The following is a 26,340-nucleotide window of genomic DNA, read 5'->3' on the forward strand; positions in this document are numbered from 1 at the left end:
TTATGTACTTAGTCTGTCCTTCCAATGTTCATTACTTTTTCGATATCTTCAGATTTTTCCTGATGCTATTTCGCCTTGGCTTCCTTTCATGTGATTTTATTCCTAAGTGCTTTACATCACTATTTTCATGTCTCTGCTTGAACAGTCTTCGTCGATTTGTTGAAGTATTTCTTCTGTTAGGCAAAGTTTCTTCTCAGTTACCTTCTCCGTACATTCACAACGTGATAAAAAGTATCGGCGCACCCCCAAAAACATAAGTTTTTCATATTAGGTGCATTGTGCTGCCACCTACTGCCTGCTACTCCGTATCAGTAGTCATCAGACATCGTGAGAGAGCAGAATGGAGCGATCCGCGGAACTCGCGGACTTCGAACGTGATCAGGTGATTGGAGGTCACTTGTGTCATACTTCTGTACGCGAAAATTCCGTACTCTTAAACATCCCTAGGTCCATTGTTTCCGATGTAATAATGAAGTGGAAACGTGAAGGGACACGTAAAGCACAAAATCGTACAGGCCGACCTCGCTTGGTGACTGACAGAGACCGCTGACAGTTGAAGAGGGTCGTAATGCCTAATAGGCAGACATCTATTCAGACCAACACACAGGAATTCTAAACTGCATCAGGATCCACTGCAAGTACTATGACAGTTAGGCGGGAGGTGAGAAAACTTGGATTTCATGGTCGAACACATAAGTAACACATCACGCCGATAAATGCCAAATGACGTTTTGCTTGGTGTTAGAACCGTAAAGATTACACGACTGAACAGTGAAAATACGGTGTGTGGAGTGCCGAATCACGGTACATAATGTGGCGATCCGATGGCAGTGTAGGTGTGGCGAATGCCAGGTGAACGTCTTCTGCCAGCGAGTGTAATGACAACAGTAAAATTTGGAGGCGGTGGTGTTGTTGTGTGGTCGTGTTATTCATCAAGGGGGCTTGCCCCCCTTGTTGTTTAGCGTGGCACTATCACAGCATTGGTCTACATTGATATTTGAAGCAACTTCGTGCTTCCCACAGTTGAAGGATAATTCGGGGATGGCAATTGCATTTTTCAACAAAATCGAGCAGCTGTTCCTAATGCACGGCCTGTGGCGGAGTGTTTACACGACAATATCATCCCTGTAATGTACTGGCCTGCTCAGAGTCCTGATCTGAATCCTATAGAACACCTTTGCGATGTTTTGGAACGCCGATTTCGTGCCAGGCCTCACCGACCGACATCTATAACTTTCCACATTCCGTGAAGAAGGCTGTAAATCCTCAAGAAAGCTTCCAGCACCTGACTGAACGTATGCCTGAGAGAGTGGGAGCTGTCATAAAGGCTAAAGGTGGACCAAAACCGTACTGAATCTCAAAATTACCGATGGAGGGCGCCACTAACTTGCACGTCGTTTTCAGCCGGATGTCCGGATACTATTGATCACAATGTTTATGTTCGTCCTTCCAACATCTGTAACTGTACTTTTTAGAGACGACCATTCGTCTTCAACTTTACTGCGTGTTTTGATATACCTTACTGTGGTAATCAAATCTCTAGCGAACTTTAAACACTGCGCATTGTTCCTCATTGGATCAGTGTCCCGCTCCTTTCCACATTATTTCATCTGCTCTTTTAGATTCAGACTGCAATACTGATTCCTCTATCTCTTGCATATCGACTCTAACTACTTCTTCTATCACATCATCACACAAATCTTCCCCTTCATTGAGACCGTGAATGTACTCTTTCCCCTTACACCATTTTTCCTCTGCTTTTAACGGCTGCACTGTAAATGTTGCTTTTAATTTTCCAAAAGCTTGTTTTGACTTTCCTATACCCTGATTCAGTCAGTCCAACCATCATTTACTTGTTTTATACTGCTGTATCCTTGTCTTTCCTTGAATATATTTACACATTCTTATTTAGCCTATTAATTGCAGTATATCTACTGTTACCGAAGGTTGCTTCGCAGTTAGCTTCGTAGTATCTATGCTTGCCTTTATAGCTCTGGTTTTACTTGTTGGTGATCTCCACTGTATTTTAACTGAACTGCGTGTTGTTCTGTTCTTTATCGCAGTACTTACATCCTTTGTGAACTTCAAACGCAGCTCATCATTCCTCAGTTACTGAGTATCCAATTTCTCTTCACACTGATTCTTCCGGACGAATCTCTTAAACTTCAGGCAATTCCTCATTATCACTAAATTTGAATATGTGTCTACATATGCTCGTTGGTAAGTCGTGTAGTGCAATACCTGATTTCAGAACGTCTGCCTGACCCTGACGTAGTCCAGGTGGAATCCTCCGGTATCTCCCGGCCTTTCCTTAGTTACACATACTAGCTATAATTTTATTGCAGAACCCGGTTCATCTTTCCGCTCTCTTATTCCTAATACCAAGCCCACAATCTTCCGCAACACTTTCTTTTACTCTTTCCCCTACAACTGCATTCCAGTCAACCATAATTAATAAGCGTGTACGCTTAGTAATGTGTCTATCTCAGAGTGTTTTCCCGAATATGTCTCTACACAATACAGAGTCAGCTCGCTGGTAGTGTTCGAGAGTGGGGAAATATGTTAGAAGTCACGCTGTGCCAATTTGGACACCTCTTGGTGGCGGCAGTCTCCCTCTGGAGAGCTGTTAATGAGCAAGATTTGTGAAGTGTTTCGCAGTTTTTACATTACCTCATCTTATCAATATATAATTATCGTACTCATGAACACATTGAATGTAAATAATCACAAAAATTCGTGTTTTCAGGAGTAATTTGTGGGCGTGGCGTGGTTCTGAGTGAAGAAAACACCGGTTTCGCCTCCTAGACTAATATCATGAGCAGTTACTTCCTTTCCAAAATTATGGACATGAACAATGCTTTGCAGCAAGGAACTTATAAAAGCAGCATAGATATATAGAATTAATGAACAAAGAAATATGTCACCGAGGAGCGTTAATATGAATTAGATACTAACGCGTCATCAGTCGTGCCACGTATACACTGGTTTTAACTGCTCTATGAACGCGTAACGGCATTGTCAGCACAGATGGAACTACTGTCGCAGCGGCTACGCACGGCGAAGTCAGTGTCAACGATGATTCGGATAAATATGAATAAAGCGGCCAGGAAATGTGCTCAAGACGATGTTCTGCACATAGTTTGTGCGGACGAAAGACTAGCGTAATGGAATGTACAGTTACTGGAATACAGGAACCATGATAAGAGGCAAAGCCTGTTGGCTGAAATGGCTACAGTTTCCAACACCTCCACAAAAGAAATTCACAAGAACACCCACAATCTATGAAGCAGCAAAATTAACTTTATGATAGAGATTAGCATAGAGAAATAGGTGAAGTTATATTTCAAACTAATCGTTTTGTAACTCAGGAACTAACAGAAGCTAAACGATGTCAAAGTTAGCGTAAGGAGGGCTATGCGTGAAGCGTTCATTGAATTCGAAAGTGAAATTCTAAATACCGACTTGACAGAAAATCCTAGGAAGTTCTGGTCTAAAGTTAAATCAGTAAGTGCCTCGAAACAGCATATCCAGACACTACGGGATGATGATGGCATTGAAACAGAGGATGCCACGCGTAAAGCTGAAATACTAAACACCTTTTTCCAAAGCTGTTTCACAGAGGAAGACAGCACTGCAGTTCCTTCTCTAAATCCTCGCACAAACGAAAAAATGGGTGACATCGAAGTAAGTGTCCAAGGAATAGAAAAGCAACTGGAATCACTCAATAGAGGAAAGTCCACTGGACCTGACGGGATACCAATTCGACTCTACACAGAGTACGCGAAAGAACTTGCCCCCATTCTAACAGCCGTGTACCGCAAGTCTCTAGAGGAACGGAGGGTTCCAAATGATTGGAAAAGAGCACAGATAGTCCCAGGCTTCAAGAAGGGTCGTCGAGCAGTTGCGCAAAACTATAGACCTATATCTCTTACGTGGATCTCTTGTAGAATTTTAGAACATGTTTTTTGCTCGCGTATCATGTCATTTCTGGAAACCCAGAATCTACTTTGTAGGAATCAACATGGATTCCGGAAACAGCGATCGTGTGAGACCCAACTCGCCTTATTTGTTCATGAGACCCAGAAAATGTTAGATACAGGCTCCCAGGTAGATGCTATTTTTCTTGACTTCCGGAAGGCGTTCGATACAGTTCCGCACTGTCGCCTGATAAACAAAGTAAGAGCCTACGGAATATCAGACCAGCTGTGTGGCTGGATTGAAGAGTTTTTAGCAAACAGAACACAGCATGTTGTCATCAATGGAGAGACGTCTACAGACGTTAAAGTAACCTCTGGCGTGCCACAGGGGAGTGTTATGGGACCATTGCTTTTCACAATATATATAAATGACTTAGTAGATAGTGTCGGAAGTTCCATGCGGCTTTTCGCGGATGATGCTGTAGTATACAGAGAAGTTGCAGCATTAGAAAATTGTAGCGAGATGCAGGAAGATCTGCAGCGGATAGGCACTTGGTGCAGGGAGTGGCAACTGACCCTTAACGTAGACAAATGTAATGTATTGCGAATACATAGAAAGAAGGATCCTTTATTGTATGATTATATGATAGCGGAACATACACTGGCAACAGTTTCTTCTGTAAAATATCTGGGAGTATGCGTGCGGAACGATTTGAAGTGGAATGATCATATAAAATTAATTGTTGGTAAGGCGGGTACCAGGTTGAGATTCATTGGGAGAGTGCTTAGAAAATGTAGTCCATCAACAAAGGAGGTGGCTTACAAAACACTCGTTCGACCTATACTTGAGTATTGCTCATCAGTGTGGGATCCGTACCAGAACGGTCTGACGGAGGAGATAGAGAAGATCCAAAGAAGAGCGGCGCGTTTCGTCACAGGGTTATTTGGTAACGGTGATAGCGTTACGGAGATGTTTAATAAACTCAAGTGGCAGACTCTGCAAGAGAGGCGCTCTGCATCGCGGTGTAGCTTGCTGTCCAGGTTTCGAGAGGGTGCGTTTCTGGATGAGGTATCGAATATATTGCTTCCCCCTACTTATACCTCCCGAGGAGATCACGAATGTAAAATTAGAGAGATTAGAGCGCGCACGGAGGCTTTCAGACAGTCGTTCTTCCCGCGAACCATACGCGATTGGAACAGGAAAGGGAGGTAATGACAGTGGCACGTAAACTGCCCTCCGCCACACACCGTTGGGTGGCTTGCGGAGTATCAATGTAGATGTAGATGTAGATTTGACAGTTGTATTTGTCATTTTTATGGCGTGGTATTCATTTAGTATACTATTAAATCGGGTGTTGAAAAAACCTTCAGTAATATGCAAGTGGTTCCTCAAGTCAGTACAAACAGGAACATTCGAATAAATGTATGTCTGGAAATACTTCGTTAATCATATATCGGTCCCATTTGGCTTTTAACGAATATGGGTATCAGAATGACATCTGATGTAATTTTATTTCATCGTAATTGTTACTTTAGGAAATACTGAAAAGAATAAACGTAGCTGATGTTAGAAATCTTAGTGTTACAAGTCGTTTGTCTTTATTACTAATGGATTAGTGGTTAATAGTGTCTGTCTTTGCACTTTTGGGTCCTATTATACGGAGTATACACTGTATTACTTTCCCACCACTGTCATCCGCGTAAAATGTCGATGTTGTTCTCGATGTTCCATCACAAGCTCTACAATGAAATTCTTCGATGCTCCAAAATCATCCCGGCGCCTAATCCCCACTTACCCAACACGAACAAGGCCGTTTAGGTTTTTTCTCTGCTACTAAAACTGCTAAAAATGTCGCTATAGTCCGTCTCCCTTAACTCGTAAAGTCTTCCTTCATGTACACCACTACGACTGGAAAATCACGCGGAGAGTGAGCTCTGAGTTCTCAGACTCTCGCCCTACTGCTTGTAAACGCTTCTGTCTTCTGCTACCGCAGGATTCTCAGACACTTACAGGAAATACTCGCAAATAATTGTTAGACAGCAACAATAATGTGGAAATTTGTTCCTTGTGTAAACAATTCTGCGAGTCCCAAACTGTCTCGGCGGAAAAAGTTTCACGCATACCCCAGTCCTTAGATTTTCATCTCCCTTAACATAGTGAAGTATCCGTTCAACATCCGCGTATACTTTCTCTATCTCGTCATCATCTGCTTGCGACGTCAGCGTTGGTCCGTTGTCCATTATGTTGTCAACAAATCTATCACTGAACTGTTCACGGTAACTCACTCTCCATCCTACGTTCCTGTTCGTAACGAATCCTACTCCCATTGTTTCATTTTCCGCTACTGTTAACAGTACCCTATATGTCAGTGGTTCTCAAACGTATATCCTCGGGGCTCCCCTTCACTAGGAAAAATAGTATCAGCCCCCCCCCACCCAGCCTACTGTTATTGATAAAATAGTCATATTTTATATTTTATCCTTATTGTGATTACCAAAGTCTATCTAAAAAGATTTTACCCAGCAGAAAGCAAAAATAATATGAATTATTACACCAAAAACACGGAACAAATTGTTATTTTTATCACTTTTTCATTCATCCAAAAACTATGAAATGACGTGATTTACTTTTCAGCAAACAAGAATTACAAGAGCAATAAAAATTTAAATTAAAAAGTTCAGTGTGATGCATGAACTTGCTTTTGGTTTCTCAAGATGTTGGGGAATAATAGAAGGAGCCACTCGAAGTTCTTTGTTTATATTTCTTTGAACGGTCGTTCGACTTCATAGTTGAAAAAAACTGAAAATTCTGTCTCGCAGAAATATGTTGTTGCAATAGGGATCAGGATGTTCATTGCATTTACGCTTAACGTTCCGAAATCCTTGCCAATATGTATCCAAAACTCCAACAAAGACGCTTTATTTAATTTACTCTTCAGTGAATTGTCTCAAGCGAGTTCAATAATTTGTTCATTCTCTTCTGGATTTAGAAATCGTGGTACAGGAGCATTTACAAATGGATTTTTAATCCTATTAAATATATCAAAATTGTTGATTAAATATTTCTCGAAGTGAACTTTTAATGTTGCCAGATGATGAAGAAAGCAGGCCTTTATCTCCATTGGAAGCGTCGGATTATCTGTATCTCCTAAAAGTGACACTATAGTAAGGAACATATTTAATATGACATTCTCCAATCGGTATTGCTACAGCTCTAATTTCTTTATGAACATCGTCACCTTTTTGTTTCAAGATAGTACAGTTGCCTGATTTAAGTGAAGTGGCAAGAATATTTAGATTCTCAAAAAATCTCAGAGAGGTAGGCCATTTTAAATAAAAAAATATCGGTTGTTGAAACAGTCTGCGAAAGAGTGACTTTTCTCCTTTAAAAAACAGAATACCTCATTCATCAGGTCAAAAACTGTTTTCAATACTTTACCCCTTGAAAGCCATCCAGCATTACTAAAAAAAAGGCAACTGAGTGTGTTCAGCATTCATCTCCTCACATAACACTTTACAAAGCCTTGAATTCATAGATTTTTGCTTTAACAATATTAACTGTTTGTTTAACCGATTCAGCAAACTTCATGAAGGGGTGGAATAAGTTCTTTAGTAGCCAGAGCCTCCCGATGTTTCATGCACTGAGTCCATACAGCATTAGGAGCATCAGCGTTAACTTTCGCTTGCAATCCACAATTAATTTCAGACAATGAGCGAACTCCGTCTGTGCATAATCCAAAGCACCTATTCCATGAAATATCGTTTTGATTAAAGAAAGTATTGAGCGTGTCACAAACGATTTCTGCTGCGCTATTTTCAGAATCGGCTCACAGAAAAGAATTGTTACATTCTTTAACGAAACGAACATAAGCAATGAAATCAGCATCTTTATGAATGTGAGTTGCTTCGTCCACTTGAAGTGCAAAATAGTTGTTGCGCAATGTATCGGTTAACTGCTGGAGTTAATCGTGAGAAATATTCAAAATTCTTCTACGCACTGTGTCATTAGAGACAGGAATACTTTTCAACTGGTGATCAAATGAGTCGTCAGACACTGTTGATACTCTAGATTGATGCTGGTAAAACCAGTTTCTGCAACGATGTGTAGTTTCTTGCATTTATCAATCTTGTGAGAAATCTGGTAAGATGATAAAAGGGCCTTAGACGCCTTATTCGTCGGTCTAGCAAAGTTCTTCTGGGTAGATAATAAAACATTTAGCTTCCTGACCAAAAAAATCTTTTTCGTTTTCCCATTAATTCAGGATGTTTGGTTTCAAGATGTCTTTTTAACTTGTTAGGTTTCATGCTATCAAAAGCTAAAATCATTAAACAAATTGCTGTCTCCGGACGTTATTTATCACTGATTGTGATTTTTATGAAGCCTAACAATAAATAGTTCTCATCATACCTCCATGTTTTCGCCTTTGGAGTATCTCCCTGCCCTCCGCCAGTTGACGGACCACTGCTGTCTTAATGTTTGTCACTAGGTCGGAACCGCTTCATACCGCAGTCAAGTCTTCCTCGAAAAATCTATAATTATAAGACTATAACTATGCTCGTTTATATAAGGATGCGTTGAGATACACGAGCCAAACCTTGCACTGCTAGGGATATTTACGGAAACAGTAATGGCCTAGGCGACAAAGGTATTCCGCCGACTATGAAGGAAGCAAAGCCACCTAGGAGCAAAGCCTACTCACGTCGCATGTGTAGGCTTTGCTCCTAGGTAGCGTTTAAGGACAGATCATTTCAAACAATGCTGAAAATGTGACAGCGGTTTCGTTGTCGTCGACTACGTCTTCCGTTAACTCCAACGTCGGGCGAAACTAAAACCAGATCAGTGACATGTCAGTTGTTCGACAAACGATACCCCTAATTGTCTGTTACTGAGAATATATATTTTTTTCTTAACATAACACGTCACCCTAGCTCACCATTCACGCCCGCATTAGGGTCGCGCCCCATAGTTTGAGAATCACCGCTATATTCGATTCGACTGACGAGAAATCCCTGCCTGCTTTCCATTTCACTTCACAGGCATTCACTAGTGCAGAGTATTACGATGCATTTACAACTTGCAGCTTAGTGAAGTACCTCGTGCAAAATGTCTCCTGCACGTCAACCAACAATGAAACCGAAAACATATGTCTCGTGAAATCTGTATTAAGTCTTAGCATTTCAACTTTAAGGTTCTCTAGCTTTCCTACCACGTTACAAATTGTGACATTTCGCATCCCGGAACTTGGGTTGTTATCCTTCCATTGATCATTCAATATTTATCTGATGAACACCTCCGCTTTGGCAGTCCTCTCCTGGTGATTCGAATGGGGCGCTAATGCGGAACATTTTCCCAATGGAGAGATCATGATGATAAGTCCTTCAATTACAGCCTACATGTTCTGTGGATAAAATGTCTGTAATGCAGTATTTTCCATTTCCTTCTGCATGCTCATACCGTTGGTAATTGTAGATTCTTCCGTCTTTTGAGGAGCAGTTTCCCACTCTATGGGCAAGAAGAGAGGACTCTGAACATCTGTTCACTTCTCCACCTTCTTTGACAAAGCTATATGCAGACGAGGGTGACTTCATATGCCAGAAGTCTTTGCACCCATAGCTAATGGGTTTTTCTTGAAGATTTGAGCTGGGATTAGAGCCTGAGACCGAGGTCGTTCTCATTAGTAGCCAAAAGTCATACACTCACACCACATTACAGGTATATAGAGTGTATCCATCAATGAGCGGCTTCGGCAGAAAATGGCACACATGACGAAACATGCGGAGTCTCTCTTCGCTGAATTGAGATCATTATCAAAGTTAATGTTATTGCTACAGTTTTAGCGTAAGGTCTCTTGTGGACTACTAATGTTTTTCCATTACGCCTATTCATATTTTCGCCTCTAGAAATTTCATTGGCACCAAAGTTAGTGCCCAGACAATAGGAATGACAAAGGAGCTGAAATTAAGGGTATCAAATTAAATACAAAAAATACTTAGTTTGTATTCTTACATCCCGTTGCAGAGAGAGATACAAGGGTACCGCCACATCACTGCAGAGATCAATAGTTAGAGTTTAGTGTCAGCGGTGTTGTGATACAGATGACCAAGGGCGCGCTCGAATTAGAACATAGTCACACTATTAACATAGCACAGCGTAATCCCTCAAACGAAAATTGTGGCAAATAGTTGGTAGAAAGCATTGGCCAATCCCGTTTACAAGAAGGTTAGCTGAGTAATAAAAAAAAATTAAAAAAAACGTCAAAATATTTGGCATCCACTGATGCAGAAAGTTAGAACACATTTTGGGCTTGAAGCATAGTGAGGTACCTCGTACAAAAGGACCTCCTCCACGTCAACCTACAATGACACCAACAACATCTGTCTCGTAGAGCCGGCTGTTGTGGCCAAGTGGTTCTAGGCGCTTTAGTCTGGAACAGCGCTGCTGCTACGGTCGCAAGTTCAAATCGTGCCTCGGGAATGGGTGTGTGTGATGTCCTTCGGTTAGTTAGGTTTAAGTAGTCTAGGAGACTGATGACTTCAGATGTTTGAACCATTTTGTCTCCTAAAATCTTACTCGGCTCTCCTCATAAAACCTTACTCGCCTTTTTGTCGCATGTATGCTGAAAATAAGGTCTGAGCTGGTAGTAGATACACACAGTATTTCTTAATTATCAAAACACGTTCGACCCACTACTATATCAACAATTATGAACGAAAGTACAATAAAGCGCATTATCTACCGATTATATGATTGTCTTGACGATTTTGTAGCGCCGCCGCTATTTTGGGGCGTTACTGCAGAAACTAGCGGTTCAGCCACAGCAGCAGAAAGCATTCAGTAGGCAATAAGGTGGCAGCATACCGGTTGCAGCAACGAGGCTATTCGTACATTACGAGTCGGACTAGGCCAAACACAGCAATATTTCAATGCTGCAGTAAGACGGAGCTCCTAGAGAACGAGCCAAGCCTTTTCCACGACTCCCGGCGGCAGATTTTATGTCCCAGTAGCGACTGGAAACAGCGGGTTGTCACAAAAAGTGGGCCGCAAGCCAGCATAAACCACCATTTGCTTTAGCAGAGTGACCAGCAGTACGGCAGTTCGTACAGGGATGAGAAGGCTGCGCCAGACGACAGTGCAGCCACAATACTTTTGGCATTTCACCTCCACAGTAACTGCTGGTGTCGGTTCTCCCTGGTTTTACTTTGTGCTTCTTCACTGACGAGCTGCCTCCTGGCCCACTCTCACAGTAGCCAGACTCCTACCCTGAAGGATCACGGCGTCCAGGGTTCGATTCCTGGTCTGGTCTAATTAAAATTTTTAAGACAAGTTACAACGACGGCTGAAGGCCTTAATGACAACTAACTGTTTCTCGGCTGCAGGCCCCAATAGTAACAATTTAAAATGTGTTTCACGGCTGAAGGCCTCAATAGCAATCTTTTAAGAAACAGTAAGTTCTTCGACTTGCAATTACAGTAATTAAAATATTTTTAAAAGAACAATCATCATAGTCTCACTGCTAGAATACAATCGTCTAATTAAAATTTTAAGACAAGCAACACTCACGACTGGTGGTCTTAAAGACAACAGATTCAACTATTTCTCGGCTAAAGGCCCCAGTAGTAATAATATAAAAACTTGCTGAAGGCCTGACTAGCAATCCATTTAAGAATCAGTTAAACTTCTTCAAACTTGAAATTACAGTTATTAAATTAAAAAAAAAACAATCATCAAATCTAAAATAATGAGAGGGGCGGGGAGAGGGGTGTGGGGGGTTGGCGCAGACGTTGCTCCAAAGATAGACCTGGGAAAGTCCCTCAAAACTTCGCTAGCGATGAGACAGGCAGCCAAGAGTTTCATTCACTTCACGAGATGTGGCAGTTTAAACGCATGACCAATAATCATTTGTCGAATGAACCTAACGTCCGATGGCCAATGCAACGATGGAATAACACACCCAAGCCGGAACCGGCTATCAGCGCTATGTCTTCAGACTCCGGTGTTTAGAGCATCCGGAAGCAGAAAGGAAATACTACTATCAGAGTACACAAAAAAAAAAACGCCACCCAGCCCACAAATCAAGGAAGCTGTCGAGCTACACGCCTTACCAGACAGCAGAGGCAAGGAGAAGAAAGGTACACTGCCGTTCATACACTAAGCTCCAGCGCTGGTAACTGGGGCGTTAGGGGCCACTAGGCAGGAAAAAACCACTGGTTGAACTTCACAAATAATAACATATAAAATGCAACTATTAATAATAAGAAGTGGAGGAAGACTAATTAGGTTTGCCTACTCCAAACGCTCCACTCGCTGTTCTTTGTCTCGGCGACACTCCGAGCAGCAACACGTAAGTAGATGAGATCTCAAAATGGTGGAGGTTTCACTACTTGAATGAAGCCCCACTGAAACTTCCTGGGTCTGGTTGAAAACGAGGTTGTACCCCTCGCGACTACAGCCCTTCCTTCCGGCAGTGCATTGTGTGCTGTCAGTCGTCGTGGCGTGTTCTCGCGCTGCGCGGACATGGCTGCCCGTCCGTCCCAAATCGAACTTCCAGCTCACACCACACGGAAACACCACAACGTGCTTGCAAACTGATTGGTCCCAATGAATACAAGAAGAAGACGACAAACGTAAGTACACCAACGAAGCCCGCCCAGTTGGCCGTGCGGTCTAAATCACGGCTTTCTTGCCGGGAGGGAGCGCCTGATCCCCGGCACGAATCCGCCCAGTGGATTTGTGTCGAGGTCCAGTGAACCAGCCAGTCTGAACATGGTTTTTAGGCGGTTTTCCAGCTGCCTCGGTGAATGCGGGCTGGTTCCCCTTATTTTGTCTCAGTTACACAATGTCGGTGATAGCTGTGCAAACAAATTCGCCACATACGCGTACACCACCATTACTCTACCACGCAAACATCAGGGTTACACTCGTCTTGTGTGAGACGTTACGTGGGGGGGGGGGGGGGGGGGTCCACCGGGGGCTAAACAACACAATAACCCTGGGTTTGGTGTGGGGCGGCGGAGGGGTGAAGTGGACTGCAGTAGTCATCGTGGGGTTGTTTACCAATGCAGCTGAGGCGGGGACGGAGCCTCTCCGTAGTTTCTAGGTCCCCAGTTAAAATTCAGTTCAATACAATTACAACTAAATGATTCCAACCTAGCAACGGCACCAATGCGAGCCGCAGCATGGCTCTTGAAATTTGAAGAATTTGTTGCGGTTATTTGCCATTTATATTTCGCCTTACACCGGATTTAGCGTGCTTGTTTTTCATGTACAAGTAGAGTAACTTTAAACCTCATCCTTTTCGGAAACTGATAAGAATATCAAGAGAACTTTCATGGCTGCTCGAGATCAGGATTTCAGGAATGTATAGTAAAAATATCCGACATTTTCTGTTCATATCCGTCGTGGAAGCCACTACTCTTTCTTGGTGCCCAAAGACCACAGTTTTCCGGTGTTTATCGTTAACTGACTAGCGTCTTCGAAAACAGGAACATTGCGATTCTAGATGAGAGCCTAGAGAGTATACCGTTAAAATTTGAGCAACATGTTGCTGTCAGTTAATTACATATCCTCTGCTGATGGCGAAAATATGGTGCAGAACGGTTTCTTCGCGTTTTCTCAGGAATCGCCCATGAATGAAATGGTGTCTCTATAAGCCGCTAAATCGTGAAGGAATCGAATGCAAGAAGAACCAACCCATTTTTCTCCATTTGCCGAGGCTGGACGAAGTCTGTAGTTTTCAAACTTTGATCCTATTCTGTAGGATAATTACAGTCAAACGCTTCTCCTATTTGGTATACGAGTGGTCTCTAGCCGTAACGATTGTTACATAAACAGTCACCATTTATAAAGGAGCGACGCCTTCAATCAGAGCTCGAGCCATCTTGAAAGTAAATCTGAGCACAGTATTGGCAGGCTTCGAAAACCAAGTTTCTTTGTGTAGAACACAGATCACGACGTACTTTTGAGATGGAGAGTATAGGAGGCACTGCTAATGTATTAATATTGAATGGAATAAACTCTTTCTCCAACATTTTCTTTATCAATCAGATTAGATGATAGAAAAATTCAAAACCGTCTCGCAAATAAAACTACAAGTAGACGTTTACACGGTCGTAAACATTTATGAACAGTTTCTATCCCTAAGAACAAAAATTCAAAAGTGGTGCAATTAAGTAACTATAATTGCCAGTCAATTATGCACGAGATTCATGTAACAGTTTTATACGCTTGTGTACGTGCCAACTAACTATACAACTGTTGTGTTACACTACATTGATTTAAAACTTCGAAAATGAACGGAAAGCTGCCACACGCATTCGCAAATTGTAGCACTATTTTAAGACAAGTTATCCACCAGTAACAATTGCCGTACAGAATTCTGCACGCCAAAGACTGAGAAAGAGCAAAACAGCGGAATCTAATCATCTCATGCCGTAGCAAAGTAAACAGTCCGTGCGCTCCGACAGGAGATGTGTTAGCCGCGCCTCTATGAGTTTCACTACAAACAAACATCGTTTCAACGAAAACAAACTCTTCCTACATAGTCCAAACCCTACGGGAGAAAAAAGCTGAAAATATGAGCAGAGGACAAACAACACAAACGGAAAAAATTAAACGATGAGAACGAAACAACAGCTTGCAGTCCACACGGAATTCGAATCGGGAATTTTTCAACAGCGCACAGAGATACTCTAAAAAAGGTAAAAAAGTACGATACTCTTCCGAGTGACCAACAATAGTATTTAACAAAATCATCTGGGGAAAGTTTACTTCCTAACGCGAACCCTCGTAAGTGTACGATTTAGAAACGGAAACTAAAAAACAGCGAAGAGAAAGTGCAGCGCCCAAAGAGAGTGAGCAGCATCCGAAGTAAAGGGAGTAAAATTTCCCACAACAAGTAAATTTTCCGTTCCTCCTTTTCTTGTGTGCTTTATTTCCCACGTTTCTTGGGCTCGGCCCTCCTAGCACTGTTATGCCATTCTGCGTAATTTCCAGAGGCAGTCCCTTTGTTTTCAGGTCTTTCCTAATGTTTCCAATCATTGTATTCGGTGGACATCTAGGACCTCTTTCTGGTTATTATATTTCAAGAGCTGTTCTTGTCTTACCATGTGACTCACAGCGCATGACATGCCATTTCCTGCGTAAGCGATTCTTTTGAAATTTTTTCGCTATACTTTCTGCAACAAACAAATGTTATTATTCCCGACTCTGTCTTTTAGATTCACTCCAGGCGATCGTACCATCCATGTCTCTAGAGCTTCCGTTTACCTGATCTGTGTATAGCCCAGCAATCTGAGTAGGGTAGCACTGCCGGTTGTAGCCAAAATAGCTGCGTCAGCATTTCCAATGACAGGTTACAGCTGACGCAATTGTGCTTATTATCTTCAAAGTCACTGGTACCAGATTAGAGCTGAGACAATTGCACACTGTTGCCCCCCACTCCATCCCCTCTGCACTCCTCTCTACCATTCACCAGCCGTCCTCCTACCCACTTCGCACTTGGACAATCTCTTGTCAACATCAAGATGCTCTCGGCCGAAGGCCGTGGCACCCCACTGCCCTTAGGCAACTGACTCTCCATTCTAGACCTGCACACTGTTGTGACTGAAGCATAATTAATTTGGCACCAAATACAAAAACTGATACGATAGGTCGGAAAATTATCAAACTGGCAGGAACGGACAGAACAGGCAATAAATTGGTAACCCCTCCCCACTCCTTTTTAGCTGGAAAATCCAGATGCCTGAGACCCTCCACTCGAGGTGTGTATATCATAGTTAAAGACCACCATGAAGTGCAATCAGCAGGTAACAACCACTGCCTAAAGCTAGATCAGAAGATGACCTTCAGATTGAAAAGTAAAGTTTTATCAGTCACTTATTAATAACAGTGTTATGTTGTTATCCAAATATTAATAAACTCGAAGACAAAAAGATCTACGAACTATGGAGGAATTATCTGTACGGGACATAAATCGGCAGATGTAATGATCATGAACAGATAAGCAAACAATTACAGTTTCGGCGACATTGGATGGTTTATTTTAAAGAAAGAGCTTCACAAACTGAGCATGTCAATAACACGTTGGTCCACCTCTGGCCCTTATGCAAGGAGTTATTCGGCTTGGAATTTATTGACAGAGTTCTAGGATGTTATCCTGAAGGATATCGCTGGTTTTTCATAATCACGAGATTGCAGGGAGGCCCTGGCCATAATCCTCGAAACATTCTTATTTGGAAAGACACTGAAATATTACTGGATTTCAGATACTTTGCATATGAGGTATTTGTCATAAAAGAAAGGGACAGCCAACGAGCTGTAGTTCGTAAAAATATTAAGCGTCACAGCGTGAGAGTATAGAGTCTAAATATATATTTTTTAATGTTCGCCTACACCAAGACGCTCGTCCAGCGTTTAATACTCTAAATAAACACTATGACGCCACGTCCGCACTCTAGGCAAGCTGGGAACAGTCATGTGCCCATTTCAGTAGCAGTTGCGGATGTCGTATTATTAACATTGGCACATGCATGGGTCGTCAGCCGTGGAGGCCCATCTTTAGGAGTGCTCCCTGCCCTGTTTTTTCAGACACACTTGAACTCTGCCCATCATTGATGTCTGATGTTAGTTCCACCACGATTCTCCACGTGTCCTGTTTTACCGCGGAGCCTCGGGCCGAACACAATCTGCCCTCCGTCACGCTCTTATGGATCGCGTGCCTTCCTCATTATACACTGAGACAACGGACTCACTGTAAGACATGCACCGTGCGTGTGTCTGACCAGCAATGATTCTTCGCCAGGTGAGGCCACTATCGGGAGTAGGTTGGTGATTATAATGTTCTGGGTGATCTGTGTATGAGACCCATATGGCCATATCTTTCGATAGCACTGACTTAGAAGCCTAAATCTTTCATTCCCATAGGGACTGTAGACCTTCGTATTTGATATTAATTCAATATAATTGCTCTACCCCTCCATGAGGAAAAGGGGTCTCAACAGACGCACTAGCAGACGGACAAGGAAAACCAAGAAATATTGATTATATAATATAAAGAGAAATGAAAGGTTTCCGTTTGTACTGTGAATGCTTGTTTCTTGCCTAATTTTATGCCTCTAGATTTTGTATGAGACCCATATGGCCATTCACGAGTTCGCGAGTATGAAGATATCTGACATGGCTGGCCGAATCTTTTGACTGCATTGACTTGGAAACTTACATTTTTACCATAAACTATTGTGCCTGACACCAATTTCAACTCCATACGTTAACTCATTCCTGATAAAAAGTAGTCTTAACACATGGACAGGCAGATGGAAGGGCAACAAATTTAAAACAATATTTTTATGTGATTTAATGAAAAACTGAAAATTTTCTGGCTCTTTTCCCTTTACTTCTGCTGTGAAACCTATCTTTGTGTCGAATTTCATAGCTCGACATCAGCAGGAAGTACCCTACGGATTTTCATGAGTGAGTTTGCGAATATCTGAATGTGTAACACATTTGGTTGTATCTTTTGACTGCACTGACTTACAAGCATTATGTTTTTACACTACCAACGTAGCGTGGGTCTTAGCATTTGATATACATTTCAGTTTGATGCGTCTACTAGTTCCTGAGAAAAAGATGTCTTTAACAGTCAGAAAGACAGCCAAACACGTTGACAACAAAGCGATCTTACAAGGGTTCTGTTTGTACCCACTGAGGCACTGAACCGTAGAAATGCTGTCACAAGCTGAAAAAAAATTGTTTCCTCAAGATATTCCACGTTTAACCATAACACAATCTATGTTCCAATTGCTTTGACTCATCGAAAACTAAAACCGATTGTGCTCAAAACCACTCATCCGCAGCCTCTCTAGCTTCTTCAGTGTTCTTTAATCGCCTTCCCTTGAGATGTTTCTTGAAAATCGTCCGAATGGGGAAAACCAAGTGAATAATGTGAGCCTATGAGGTTTCCAAAGTGAAGATCAGCCGATTTTCGTTGCGCGATGGCTGTCATTTGAGGAGGGGCATTGTCTTGCGGAATTAAGATACCCCTTGTCCGCTTTCCTCGAGCTAAATTGATTCTTCATTGTGTTGGAAAGTTCCATCTAGCATCCGGCCGTGAATGTTTTAACATGCTATAGTCAATTAATAGGATTCCATCTTTATCTCAAAAGACGGATGCACGCAACTTGTCCACCGATCTTTATTCTTCATAACTTTTTTGGACGTTGAGAATGACTACGTTTCCATTCTTTGGACTGTGGAGCAAAAGTGTATATCCATGTTTCATCCATGGTGACAAGACGATCCTAAGTCTCTCATGATGTCGGTGACATTAGACTGTGAAGAAACCACTCGTTCACCAACCCAGCAGTAGAGTAGGAAAGGAACCAGATATATCATTATTATTTGGCCAAGCTCTCATTTATAAAAGACACTTCATCACAGCACGACCCTGTTTCTCTGTGAATTCTCTAATTTCTTGTATCGTCTTTATTTCAGACCTGCACCGGTAAGTAAAACCCAATGTTACTGACACGCAGTTACTATCATATATAGTGTACCAAACACGGCTTAATTGTAAAAAACATCAGAAATTATCTGCACCCATTTTAAGTAGGAGAAGCGAAGGATATATCAGCACCACCTGGTATTGAAAGATTCACTTGCCACATCGATCCTCTTTCTGTACATCTCTGGACATCCCTGTATGCTATATCGTAGGCCCCTACGTAAATTAGATAAAGTAAGCTGACTGTCCAGAGATCAGTGTATTATAGCTTTTCAGTCCCAGACTCGTACAGTCGTCAAAAGAGAGCCGGGCAGTATGCGGTGTAAGACGCTTTGACGTTGCACTGTGCATACCAAACAATGAGGTAATAACACATTCTACAAAAGGGCGGTATAACTTAAGATGTTCTGACTTTTCAATGTGTATGAATTAATGATATCATGACCCCAGACGTAACATGGGTGAATCATCTTCAGACACTATACCGAATTTAACGCACGCAGAGCAACTTTCAGCTAAAAGCTTTGAATTAACGGATGTGGATCTACCTTCAGTAACTATACTGATCACAGGTCTACGATTAACAATATCCTGGATGTAATAACGCTGGATCAAATTCCGAACCCTATTCTGAACCTACCCTGGGCTGGTGGTCACACGATTAACCACCACACAAAATAACAAAATAACGTAAGAGATCTACGTTCAATTCAGCCAACCCCTGCTGTGGAGACATCACATGACACGCATGAACCGCATTCAACAACCCTTCACAGTGCATCAATGACAGTTTCTTCCCAGAAGGTCTTTTTATGTGGGACAGTTGGCCTACAGCAGCACTGTGCCATTTGTACAGCCAATACAACCAATTTGCCACTATTACAGCCTGTCCTACAAGTTTCTGGATCTGACGCCACTCGATAACATTTTCTTCCATTTTGTAGAATTTGTGTCCACCTCCTTAGCTGAGTGGTCACAACGTCTGATTGTTATGTAGTGGGCCTAGGTTCGATTTCCTGCCGGGTCAGAGATTTTCTGCGCTCGGGAACTGAGTGCTGTATTTCCTTATCGTCATTTGACCGTTATCGACACACAGATCTTACATCAACTGGCGTCGACTGGGAAGACCTCGAGTCTTCTACTTCACTCGACGTATTATTCCAAATTATCCGCTATTTTCTAGAATCTGCCCTGACTTCATTAATTTCTACACTCTAAATCGTCAGGGTATCATATGCTAATATTTACCACCATTTGCTGGAAACACCATGACCTAATTTACTGATACACACTATAATGCCAAGGTATCATACTTTAGTACTTACCACCATATTACATAGGCCTATGTTATTAATTTATACAGACACAGGAAAGTCAACGTATCGTATTTCATAACTTTTGTTACCATTACACTCGTTTATTAAACAGTATAGCTCTCCTGCTGATGGTGTTCCTCACTTCATCATACATATCTAAAATCACAAAATCTGAGTAACCGAAATAACAAGAAAATAATTAATTAGTGTTAGCTATATCCTGACTTCAGACAAACCGGATCCTTTCTACGAAGAGGCAAAATGAAGATGTACCGCCCTACCAGTCTCCTGCCAATTTTTATGGCCTGTCCTTTTAGTCTCCGAATTTGGCATTGCATAATTAGCCATTTTTATGATGGACCTGTAATTGTGCCAGTTTTTCTTTTTTACTGCCTGTCTTACCAATATCGGCTTATCCTGCCAAATCGAAAATTTTAGAGCCTGTTCTATCAGTTTACCGCCTATATTACCAATTTACCAATTTCTACGGCCTATTCTGTGTTTTGTAATTTTCAATTTTACAGCCTATCTTGCCAGTTTTTGGACTTACAGCGGTCGGAAGTTAAAATACTAGATCAAAATCCAGTGACGACTAAAGCTCAACATAGTTCGCATAGGATTCTGGTGTTAAATTGTTAGGCAACACAGATGTGAGTTCGTTTGCAGTAATGTAACACTCAACTTCTGTTAATCCAACCCATAGAGGGTCTCAGGAAGATGTGAAATTACCAAAAACTAAATTATTTTGGCGTAATGCGTCTCACAACAAGCGCTGGAGAATGCGAACCATTTCACGAAACTTATTATGAAAGTGATAAGTAATTGCATGCTAGATCAATCAGGACAGGTACTCGTAGATACTTCGACGAAAGATTATAAGCAGTAGTGTAGCGTGGCAGAGGTTTAACACATATTCAAATATATTATCTGTTCGTATGGTGCTCTGACAAGATGCAACCTATTGGCGTTATCGTGGCAGCCATATAACATTTCGCAGGATATAATAGAGGGGCCTGCTAGACTCTTATGCATGCAGAATAGTCGTGCACCACAACGCTCATGAAAAAATCTGGAGACATATTTTATATTCATCTACATCACACCACTGTTTGTACAGCAATTAATGTGTATGACTAAGATGCAATTGTTAGGTGGGAATCTATGACAACTATTGTCTATCTGAATGTTCCTGGCAGATTAAAACTGTGTGCCGGGCCGAGACTCATATACGGGACCTTTGCCTTTCGTGAGCAAGTGCTTGAGCCGTGCACAGCTCGTGTTTGTGCCGTTATTGCTTGACATCTCGTCTTGGCAGTACTGCCATCTCATTTCTTATTCGATTTACTGGCATCACTAAGTTGCTCGCTTTCTTGCTCGTGAGTGGCAGCAATGGCGCTTATCGATAAGAGCACTGTCGTACTATATTTGGAGCTACCGCTAGTATTTTCTGGGTCGTCCTGTGTTGGGAGCTTAGTGGGGACAGAGCAGCAGTGAGGTCCGGAGAGCTATGACTCGCCTGACCGTTGCCGGCACACATGACGTCAGTGAGGACGACCGTAGTTGGTCGTTCGGTCGGTCGTCTCATCAGACGACGTGTATTTTGTTGCCGACCACTTCCGGGTTCTCTGTGTGTGTCGACTTGTGATTCCTCCTAGATGTCGTTCGAATCAGTCTCCAACTGTGGGAAAAAAGGTCTCAAAAATATGGTTTTTTTGTTCGAATTGTATGTGGAAGTGTTTTCGCGAAACCGCGTGTAGCTTGTGTGGCTATGACGGAGCAGTTATTTTAATGCTGTCTGCGTGCTGGATTGAGGTGGTCAGTCGGTTGGGACACAGCAGCGAGCAAGTCTCCATGGCGCAAGGTCAGGCCGGGCCTGCTGGCGGCGTGAACGTGATATCGGATCATGAGGTGCTAGCTCGGAGAGCGACGAAGTTCATTGCGCACCGAACTTCGACACTGAAGTTGAGTGATCAGTTAACCTGTTAACAAACCTCAGCTAATGTGTCATATATTCGTTCATTTGCATGTAGTTGCTCCCTGGGCCGTTCGGGCTAGCAGCAATATATGATGTGTTGGAGTCGGCGAAATCTTTCAGCTGTCTTCCTATATTGTGGTTAATTATTAAACTGATAGTTACATACCAGTTTAGTGCACGAGTGGTATTTTCTGCCGTGTGGCCGTTAATGCCTCGGTTACCTGTCCTGGTCGTTAGCGTAGTTTTCTGGCAGTGTGCCTTTCCTCGCCGTGTTGATGCTGTCTAGCATGGTGTGTTGTTAGACAGCCTTTTAAGTTGTTTGGTTCATATTTTGCTTAGAGTGTTTGTTTTTCCCTTGGCTGCTTTTAGACGCCAATTTCTGAAGACATAGGGCTATTCGTATCCTCGTCCGTGGCCGATATTTTCCACCGTTGTGCCATTGTTCGGACGGAAGGGAATTCGTTTAATTGTTGGTCAGTCCTTGGGCCAACCCTAGCTTGGGTTTCCATCTGGTTATTTAACTTCATCTCTTGGCTGCCTGTCTCACCTCACCTTACATTTGAGCTACCTTCTCAGGCCGACCCTCTGAACACTTCTGAGCACCATTTCTTCTCTTTGTTTGGATTGTGATTTTCATGTTAGTTTGAAGTATTGTGCGAGGCCTTCAGCCATCTATTAATTTAGTTTTTTTAAATTTTACACAAAGCCCTTAAGAAGTGTTAAATAAAAATTTTGAAGACAGATTTTCTTTTATAAAAAGATTTTTCCTTAAGATTGGATCTACAGTATCTCAAATTGTTTGTAATCCGTTAGTTGTTAGATGTGTTATGTGTGGCCTTTAGCTGAGGATTTACGTGAACCCCTTTTAATAAGGCTTTCAGCCGTGTGTATTCATTACAGGGAATTTTTTTGTAAGAAGGAAGGGGTTTATTTTAAATTGTTTGTCTGACTTGTTGTTCAGGCCTTCAGCCGTTGTTTAAAACTTGTTTGTGGCCTTCAGCCATGCAACAAGTTAATTTTTCTATAATAATGCTTTCGGCCATTCTGTTGTCAGTTTAAAAGGAAATTTCTTCGTTAGAAAAAATCATTTATTAATGTGTTATACTTATAGTTGTCCTTCACACGTGTAGTGTAGGCCTTCAGCCGCAAATTGTGTAAATTGCAATTCTTTTTAAATTGTTAGCTTCTATTTTTAATTCCGTTTAATTTCTACGCCAGGCGTTAAGCTGTTCTTATAGATTTTCACTCTGCAGAGGAGTGTGTCCTGATATAAAACTTTCTGGCAGATTAAAACTCTGCGCCAGACGAAGACTAGAGCATGGGACCTTTGCCAATCTTGGGCAAGTGCCCTACCATCTTAGCTACCCAAGCATGACTCACGCCCCGTCCCGACAGCTGTAGTTCTGCAGTACCTCGTCTCCAACATTCCAAACTTCACTGAAACTTCCTGTCAGATTAAAACTCCACTGCAGAGTGAAAATCTCATTCTAGAAACATCCCCCAGGTTGTGGCTAAGCCGTGTCTCTGCAATATCCTTTCTTCCAGCAGAGCTAGTTCTGCAGGTTTCGCAGAAGAGCTTCTAAAGTTTGGAAGATACGAGACGAGATACTGGCAGAACTAAAGCTATGAGGACGGGCCGTGAGTCGTGCTTGGGTAGCTCAGACCGTAGCCGGCACGCTAACTCAGCGTGTTCGGTCAGAGGGTTAGCAGCCCTCTGTAATAAAAAAAACTGAGTTAATGGATCAACGACGAACTGAAACGGGTGTCTTGTTACGTCCGCCCAGAGCAGATACAATATTAAAAGGGAAAAAAGGATGGTAGAGCACTGGCCCATGAAAGGCAAAGGTCCCACGTTCGAGTCTCGGTCTGGCATACAATTTTAATCTGCCAGGAAGTTTCATATCAGCGTACACTCCACTGCAGGGTGAAAATCTCTTTCTGGTATTATCTATCTGTTCATGGATTTAATTATTTACCATGGAAAACGAGACACCCTTGTCTATGAGGGGATGCCACATCTTGAAGCATGTGGCTGGTCTTATTATTCTATTTTGTGTGTGTACATATGTTAAGCTTAGATTTATGACTAAATTGTTTGCTCTACGCATGCAAAGAACACACTAATTAGATAATTTTATCCATGTCGATTATTTTGATATGAAAGTATGTGGGGCGATGGGTAGATTATCTAAAATAATGTTCTTCGCCATTTACAAGAGTTCGAAAATTAGTTTTTCGTTCAGCCATAAAATGATAGAGAACATACTGACCAAATTTCCGACCTACAAGTCCACATTACTCTTTGTACTCACTGAAAGAAACTGTTTCTACTTGCTATGTACTCAGCGTTATCATAAACTATGACTAGAAATAAAACTTTTGAGATGTAACTGATGTACACGTTCAGCGAAGGTTCACAAACACCATATATAATAGTATTCCTGATAATAATGGAGGACCTCCATGCGAAGTTCCCTGTAAAAGGGTCTGTCACCCTGACTTCTAATCATCAAAGGTAATTCCTCGCCTTAAAAATGGAAAATAATCTCACCACTTGCTTGCGATTTTGTCAACAGTACGGGCGGCACACCAACAGCTACTTCTGTAGACTCTAAGCGATCCAGTATGGTGTACAGTCCTCGCGAGTTCTCTAGCTGCTTTTATCTAAATCGCTTTTGGTAACTGCCAAGGTGTGACGCCATCCGAGGCACAGCGCTAGCAGGGTTTGACTGACACGGACAGGTTGATATCTCGATGTGAAGTATCAGTTATTATTGTCTCACTGTATGTATTCAGGGGATATCAAAACGAATCATCCGATAAAACAATATTAAAAAAACATAACTTCGAGTTCTGCATGGCTCCAACTAGGTAGCAAGAGTGTGCTCCCACTCCAGTTCTAGTAAAAATGCTGTAGGAACAACAGAAACCGTTCTGTGATCCACGTTTTGCGCAGTGCAGGTCAATAATTACTCTACAGCGTGACTTTCGTTCTATGTGTGATGTGGATCCTCCTACAGCACAAAGCATTACACGATGTCATGAACATTTCCGAGAAACAGCCTGTTTGTGTAATGGAAAATCGCCGCACAGTCCCGGAGTGTCTGACACAGACGTGAAACGCATCCGCCATAGTTTCACAACGAGTCCACAGAAATCCATTCGCCATGCGTCGACAGCTCAACATGCCCCCGATGCCCGTCTGACCTGTGTTGCGTCGATGTTTACACAATAAATCATACAAAATTCAGCTTCTGCAAGCTCTTCGCGAAGGTGACAAACAACAACGTGTGGAGTTCAGTAATTTCGTTCTTAGAAAGATAGAGGAGGGCAGTTTTCTTCCACACTCATTGTTTGGTGAAGAGGCAACATTCCATTTAAATGGAAAGGTAAACAGTCATAGTAACAGAATGTGTATTACGGAGTAACCACATGAAGTTGTGTGACATGAGAGCGACTCTCCTAAATTTAATGTGAATTGCGCAGTCTCATGGGAAAAAAGTGTACGGTTTATTTATCTCTGCTGAGAACACAGTTATAGGAAGAACAATATCGATATTTTTGAGACCTTTTTCCCACAGTTGGAGACTGATTCGAACGACTTCATGTGATGCAGTGACATAGTGGCATTTGGAAGCGGCGGAAATTTTAAATCAAAGGATTGCTGGATAATGGATCGGTCACACTGGGCCAAATGCTTCTGCTTCACATTACTGCCCTCCGGACCCGACTGTATGTGATTATTTCTTGTGGGGGTTTACAAAAGACCCTGTTTGGGTGCCTCTATTACCTACAATCATGGATGAACTGAACACTGCACAACAGCAGCTGCGGAAGCTGTAACTCAAGACATGCTCGCTGTAGTGTGGGAAGAATTTGAATTCTCATTGACATATGCCGTGCATCTCGAAGGAGAAAAAATGAACTTCTTTGAGAGGGCACAAAGAAAAGAACTTTTCGAGTTTACTGTTCATCAAGAAACAAATTCATTGTATATATTTATTAGTTTCATAAATATAGATGAGCCAAATCTGAAGATTTTTTTTGATACATCCTATGGGCACAGCTGTCCGCCGAAAGGAACATCTGCTATCACCCGCTCTAGGCACAGATAATACCATCTAAATGGCCCCTTTCTTGGACGTGTATTAGTTAATAACTCTATCATTTAACAAATTAAAATACTATTAATTTTTATGTTATTTAGGTTAAGTTTACCGTAGTCATTGAAAATATTAACTCGACTGCATAACTCGACTGCATAACTCGACTGTAGAACATAACCTCTGAACTGCCTCATTAAGATTCCTTGAAATCAATATTATTTATAATTAAGTCTTGAAACTTGGTACAGCTGTGTTATTTCATCAATTTAATAGAGTGCTGTAATTAGAACTATCTGCAACAAACACACCTTTTACTTACTCTATTATGAATAAGGATTTTTCATTCCAAATTTGGTTTTCAGTAAACAAATTGTAAACTCACAGATGTAGCTTAATGGAGTCACATAGTTAATGCTTTTATATCAAAGTGACGCTACATACAAATTTTCATCTCTCTGAGTCCAGAACGTAGCGCCTTCAATTTTTCGTAAAACAGCCGATTTTGACCAAATTTTGCTCAGATCAAGT

The sequence above is a fragment of the Schistocerca piceifrons genome, chromosome 7 (assembly GCF_021461385.2).
Source record: "Schistocerca piceifrons isolate TAMUIC-IGC-003096 chromosome 7, iqSchPice1.1, whole genome shotgun sequence".
Classification (NCBI taxonomy): domain Eukaryota; kingdom Metazoa; phylum Arthropoda; class Insecta; order Orthoptera; family Acrididae; genus Schistocerca; species Schistocerca piceifrons.